We start from the raw sequence: 7,165 nt of genomic DNA, 5'->3' as shown, positions 1-7,165 counted from the left end.
GGTGCAATGATTATTGTCCCCATTTTACAAGTGAGGTGATTGAGGATGAACAAGTTTTGGTGACTTAAGTCTAACAAGGGAGACAGACATTTTCAAATAATCACACACAAAAATAGGATTTTAAACTGTATTAACTTAACAGCTAGAGCCAGTAAAGCATAGAGGTGAAGAATCAGGACTCTGGCATTTCCCTGCTTGTTTTTGAATCCTAGCTCTGCCACTTATTAGCTGTGAACTTGGGTTAAGTCACTTAAACAGTCTGTGCCTCAGTTTTCTCATCTATAAAATGGGATAATACTGGTAACCGTTGTGTGGATCAAATGAGCTAATATTTTAAGCGCTTAGAAGAATGCCTGACCTATAATAAGCCCTCAATCTATGTTAGCTGTACTTTTATTCCACTCTTATGCAGAAGAAAACAAAGGCAGAGAGGTCAAGTAGCTTTGCCAAGGTCACATTATTCATGGGGGGAAATGAAGGCTGGAATCCATCCACATCAGATTCCAAGACCTGTTCTCCTTAGTCATGTTCTTCCCTAAACATCAGCCCTAACCAAAGGGAGAGAAGGTCCTTCTGGACAAAGCGGGAAGTAGGGGCCAGGATAAGATGAAGAAGCAATGCAGGCAGTGCTCCACACTTCTTGCTGTAGTTTCTGTTGCTATGAATGGAGGGGCTGATGACGTCAGTACATGAATGTCTCCTGGACATGAAGGGAAGATGTCCTTCTCTGACCGCCCCTCCATTGTTCCACTCCTGGTGGGTCCATATAAAACAGTGGGGCACAAAATGCACCCAATTCACCATGATTGTGAGCACTTGATTTGACAGGCAGAGGGCTAATGTGGTATGGTCTTCGGTCCTCCAACTAGAGTTCACCAAAGTCTCAAATATTGACTGACTACTTTCTTGACCAAATTTAGATGACTTTAAACCACTGGAAATTTATTTCAGAAAGTTTTATGTCAGAACCTAGTATATTCAATTTTTCTTTCAGAGTACTGTGATAGTCACTCTAAATTCTCAATGCTAAGTTTATAGTTTCTTAAATGAGATGAGTAATTAAGCAAAAATTATCTGAAATGAAATTCTTTTACATGAGTCTGTCTTTGCTCCTGAATTTTCAGAAATGAAATTTTCCTTCATGTAATTTCTTCCAATGAGTCTGGTGCTTTACATAGTGATCCTAATTATTTTCAGTATAAATATAATAGACTTTTATGTACTTTAGCTTAGAGTATATTAGCTTTAGGATGGGATTTATTAGGATAGTACTTTCTTCCACTTAAAAGTTTTTAAACTATCTGAGGGAGGGAGGGAGGAGGAAGGGGAGGAGAAGGAGGAGGAGGAAGAGGTGGGAGAGAGAGAGAGAGAGAAAGAGAGAATTTCTATTTTCCATTGCCCCAACTTTATTTTCCTCCATTTACTGAGTATGATGTCTCAGTGATGCCTTTTAAACTCTCTGAGGTTTGGATTTTCATCTGTAACTTTCTTTGATATCTTTTCAGGGTGATTGTGAGGCTCCAATTAAATAATATCTAAAAAAAAATTTCTTCATAAAGGCTATATAATTGTATAAAGAATTACAATTACTAACATGTGCCTAGAAAGTGAGTATATACATACAATGGAATGAAGTCCTCTAGTTGGACAATTAACATTCAATCTTAGTCTTTGGAGAATGACATAAAGCTTTAATGTGATAGGTTATAACATCTTTATATATCCCAATAAGACATTCATTTATGTATTTGATATTTGCCTGTGTTCAAACCAATGCTCAAAACACAGGACCGGGGCTTCCCTGGTGGCGCAGTGGTTGAGAATCTGCCTGCCAATGCAGGGGACACGGGTTCGAGCCCTGGTCTGGGAAGATCCCACATGCCGCGGAGCAACTGGGCCCGTGAGCCACAACTACTGAGCCTGCGCGTCTGGAGCCTGTGCTCCGCAACAAGAGAGGCCACAATAGTGAGAGGCCCGCGCACCGCGATGAAGAGTGGCCCCCGCTCGCCGCAACTGGAGAGGGCCCTCGCACAGTAACGAAGATCCAACACAGCCAAAAATAAATAAAATAAATAAATAATTAAAACAAAAAAACAAAAAAACACAGGACCTACCACAGCAAAATGATATACCACCACCCTCTTCAAGTTTACAAGGAAAACATGGACATATGGAACCGTTACATCAAAAGTTGAACATCAAAAATGCCATGAGGAGAGGGTGTGGATATTTGAGGAGGGGATGAGGGCCAGCAAAGTCCTTCCAATTGGTAAGAGCAGAATATAGAATTGTCCAGCAATGCTTTGTGAAGAAGGAGGGTTTGCCTGCAAGCTGATGGTCATGGTAAGATGTGTGGGTGTTGGAGCTGAAGAGTGAAAAGAGGATGTGATGAGTAGAGAACAGTGTTCTAGGAGAAATAAACTCTGTGAGCCAAGACATGAAGGTGGGAACATTTTACACTGTTCTTCTTCAAAGTACAATCTGGGGGTTTCCTGATTTGTGAACTGATGAACAATTTGCATGTTCCTTTATAGGTTCTTGTGGGAAAGAGGGATGGTGTGCAAGCTCATAGATTTTCATTTTTATGACTAAGAGCAAATTATTACTGACTGAATAAGTGAATGACTAAAGATGACTAATATTGGGTGTATATACACCAAAATTTGTAAGTTACTAGAATTTCCTTAGGGCTATAGCTCTGTCCTACTAGGAAGTCTGAGTGCCAGGAACACATTTCCACTGTCTTTGTAGACACCCAGTTTCTCCAGAAGTAAAATAATTATTTGTGCATCTTAGGTGTTGTCTTAAATTGATTATAGTTTTCAGTATTTGCTCTTTATTATGAATTCTTTTTAGGTTTATTCGTTTTATTTTTTGACTCATATATAGAATTGCTGGGCTTTTACCATTTTGATAACTCAAGTTTTTTCTTTACGTCTAATCACCAACTTCTTTTCTTCTGGACAAAAGGAATAGGTGATATAGATGGAGCTATGTGTCTTTGTCTTGATGTAATATATTGCTCCCATCCCGTGTATAGCGATTGTTTTATCACTTTATCCTGCTGCCTTTGGGTGAATCTTGTTATCTTTCAGGAAGGAAGTTGATGTGAAGGTAAAATACAAAGTTTCTGATTCTCTAGACCAGGAGCTGGCTAATTATGACCCATAAGTCAAATCCAATCTGCTGTATGCTTTTGTAAATAGATTTTTATTGGTACACAGTCATGCACATTCATTTATATTTGATCTAAGGCTGTTTTTGCACTACAATGGCAGGGTTGAGTAGTTGCACCAAAGTCCCAGAAATCTTAAAATTTTACTCTTTGTCCCTTTACAGAAAACATCTTTTGACCCATACTCTAGACTTTGTAATAAAACTATTTCCCGAATTAAAATCCAATAGCTCATTTGGGGGAAAAATGGAATATGGGCATTTCTAAGAGGTCAATCAGAACAGGTTGTAGTAACTCACTGAGTGATTCCTTAAAAACTCAGTGAACTGACCACTTTAGGACAGACTATTTTACATAGTCTTTCATCCTTAGGGGGCACAATTAAACCTTTGTTGGTGAAAGAGCAGTACACAAATACAAATGATAAAATCAGCAATCATTTTGATTTTTCAAGGGTTTCCCATTCTTTCTAAATTCCTCCTTTATTTACTTTGTCTTGAGTCATCCTCTAAATCTAACCCATCCTGAAATTCCCCCTGCCTTTCTTCTGCCATCCCTCTCCTCTTCTTATTCCACATCATCTTCTGTTTTGTCATGCATACACTCATGACAAATAATACTCATATGTCTTCTAGTACAATACATTCTCTAGATGTTTTCTGATGGCCTTGAGGATGAATCTTTGCGGTTAGGGCCCAAGACTTGATTTTAGTCACAGGATAATATGTAATCAATCTAAGTCTGGCATAAGCATTGTTTACTTTCAATAGCAAAAATATCTTAAACGCAACAACCTTGTGAAATAGCTACCTAAGATTTGAGGACATTGTGTGGCTTCCTCAAATCTTTGTAAATGGTAGAACTGCCAGTGAATGGAGCTGACACCATGCTTTCTGCAGGATTCTTAGGTAAGGTGCTCAATTTATTCACATATGTTCTAATTTTCTTAGAGTGATGTCACCGACTTTCACCCTGAAAAACACTATAGGCCACTGGATTGAATAGCTGAAAATCCATTTTGTATTCATGCCATTTAACTCTGACAATTCTGTAGCTGGATTGACTAGATGATCCAAATAGTTCAAAAATTGGGCTTAATTCTTTATTTTAAAATTATTACTAGAAGGTTACACTCTGATCACCAAAAATTGTGAAATATTTCAGATCGTATTAGGAGGTATTTCTGGTTTATTGGCCATGTCAAATGGCTAAGCAAATTGTTTACTTCTCAGTTGAATTTTATTTAAAAATCCAAATTTCACAACCAGTCCAGTTTTCCCAAGGAGTGTTTGTTTAAAGTGGGTTCCATTTAAAAATACTTGATGTATTTCTAAATTAAAAGAACTAACCTGCAAGAATCAAAATTTCAGAATAGATTTAGATTACTCTGGTTTTTGAGAAAGCATGCTACATCTACTTAGATGAAATCCCACATTACAATTAATTCCCGAAGCTTAGAAACCCAGAATTTACTCTAAAGGGTTTTTTGCAGTTAGAAAAAAAAAAAAAAAGATGCCACAGTAAGGAAAAATACATGGTTCTAATTATTGTGCTTTTTTTTTTCTTTTCTGAGTTGTGTTTTTCCATGATATTTCAACATTTCTTTTGCAGGTGGTCAGCAATTTTATTAACAATTGGCAAACCTACTCATACAAAGGCAACATTACCAAATTATAAAGCAAGTCATTGGAGAAGAAAAATTAGGCTATGGGTAGGCTACTCATGGGATTTGCAAAATCATCAACCTTTGAACTGCTCTGAACTAAACTATAGATTACAGTTTTAAGGGGAGTGAGTGAGTGATTTCTACTTTCTAAGAATGGCTTCCAACTCCAGCTTAGGAGCACATGAAAATCAAGACTATCCTTGATTTTGTAATACAACTATTGTCTTTGCTCAGAATTATGAAAAGGTAAAGGATGCAATCAAAATAGAGTGTAAAGTTATTAGGGTAAATGTTTAAATGATAACCTGGGCTCACACTAGTTGGCAAATCCTTTATCTGGTGAAATTAAATCTTGGATACTGTAATTCTGAATTTTCTGAATTTTAAAAGACATTTCTGAAGCCTTTGGGGTAAGTTCACAGCTCAGCTTCTTTTTTCATGAGGTCTTTGCCCCAAGTCTCCCTGCTCAGATCTCTGATCCTCTCCCTGATGAAAATGACCCCTTGTGAACTCTGTCCAACTACTGTAGATGATAAAGGATGAGGAAGTGAAGACGGTGGGTCCCTTTGCTAAGCAAGGGAAACAGGCCCTATGGTTCTGGTACCAGCTTCGAGCCTATCAGGTAAGGCTCATGGGGACTTGGCATAGCAATTAAGAGCCCTAACTACCACTTTTTAGATTTTGGGAAGTTAGTTGTACACATATTTATTTCCAGAGTCTCCCTAATTGTACAACTGAGGCAAGACACTGAAGGTCATTTGCCTATATGTCCCTTCACCTGCCATCAGTTGGTAGCACCTATGCAGAAGGTGGAATTCCATAGCCACAGCATAAACAGAGAGACCACTGTCCAGCCTCAGACAGGAAACATCCATAAACACCCTCTTGGTTCAGCTAATAATGTATAAGATAATGAAGCAAAAACTAAAGCATGCTTTTGTGTGTGTGTGTGTGTGGGGGGGGGTGTGCACGCGTGTGTTTGGGATGGGGACTCAGAAACCCAAAGAGGAATAAGAGCATGGACCAACTCTGGTCTCCTAAGAGCATAGGCCAAGTCATGAGTATTCCTTTCTCCCAATAATCAAGAAGGGGCAGGGATTCCAAGGATGAAGAGACATGGCTGGAGATTTGGTTGGGAAGTAGATGAATTTTCTGCCAATCTTAAGATCTTCAGACAATTGGAAAATAGTTTGGTAGTTTCTTACAAAACTAAACATACTCTCTCCAGACGATTGAGCAACTGCACTCCTTGGTGTTTACCCAAATGAGTTGAAAACTTAGGTCTACACAAAAACCTGCACCTGGATATTCATAGAAGCTTTATTCATAATAACTCAAACTTGGAAGCAAACAAGATGCCCTTGGGTAGATGAATGGATAAAGTATAGTGCATCCAGACAGTGGAATATTATTAAGCACTAAAAAGAAATGAGCTACCAAGCCATGAAAAGACATGGAGGACACTTAAGTGTATATGACTAAGTGAAAGAAAATCTGAAAAGTCTACAGACTGTATAATTCCAACTACCTTCTGGAAAAGGCAAAACTATGGAGACAGTAAAAGGGAAAAGAATAGCTACATGTATACGTATAACTGAATCACTTTGCTGTACACCTGAAACTAACACAATATTGTTAATCAGCTATACTCCAATATAAAATAAAAATTTAAAAAAGGATCAGTGGAGCAGAGTGGGGAGAGAGGCATGAATTGGTGGCTCACAGAAGATTTTTAAGGCAGTGGAACTATTCTGTATAATAGTATAGTGGTGGACACACATCATTATACATTTGCCAAAATCCATAGACTCCACAACACCAAGAGTGAACCCTACTGTAAATTACGGACTTTGATTGATTATCACGTGTCAGCATAGGGTCACTGATTATAACAAAATTACCACTCCGATTTGGGATGTTGATTGTGGGGAGGCAGTGCCTATGTGGGGTAGGGGTTACATGGAATATCTCTGTACCCTCCTGCTCAATTTTTTAGTGAACTTAAAACTGCTCTTAAAAATACAGCTTTTTTTAATTTAGTTATGGCTGTGTTGGGTCTTCGTTTCCGTGCGAGGGCTTTCTCCAGTTGTGGCAAGCGGGGGCCACTCTTCATCGCGGTGCGCGGGCCTCTCACTATCGCGGCCTCTCTTGTCACGGAGCACAGGCTCCAGACGCGCAGGCTCAGTAATTGTGGCTCACGGGCCCAGCTGCTCTGCGGCATGTGGGATCTTCCCAGACCAGGGCTCGAACCCGTGTCCCCTGCATTGGCAGGCAGATTCTCAACCACTGCACCACCAGGGAAGCCCTACAGCTTATTTTTTAAA

General features: G+C 39.0%; 1 long non-coding RNA gene across 1 annotated transcript; it reads right to left on the bottom strand.

Annotated features, from left to right (window-relative positions):
- Positions 1 to 1,117: 1,117 nt before the first annotated feature.
- Positions 1,118 to 6,878, bottom strand: LOC309630676. The gene is made up of 2 exons (XR_014245877.1): positions 2,096 to 6,878; positions 1,118 to 1,776 (listed from the first exon to the last, which is right to left on the bottom strand). It is a non-coding gene; the product is annotated as an uncharacterized lncRNA (long non-coding RNA).
- Positions 6,879 to 7,165: the final 287 nt, after the last annotated feature.

This window comes from Balaenoptera borealis (assembly GCF_965194805.1).
Source record: "Balaenoptera borealis genome assembly, chromosome: 1".
NCBI classification, from domain to species: domain Eukaryota; kingdom Metazoa; phylum Chordata; class Mammalia; order Artiodactyla; family Balaenopteridae; genus Balaenoptera; species Balaenoptera borealis.
Note: the sequence above shows the minus strand (reverse complement) of the source record. Positions and strands in the feature narration are given on the sequence as shown.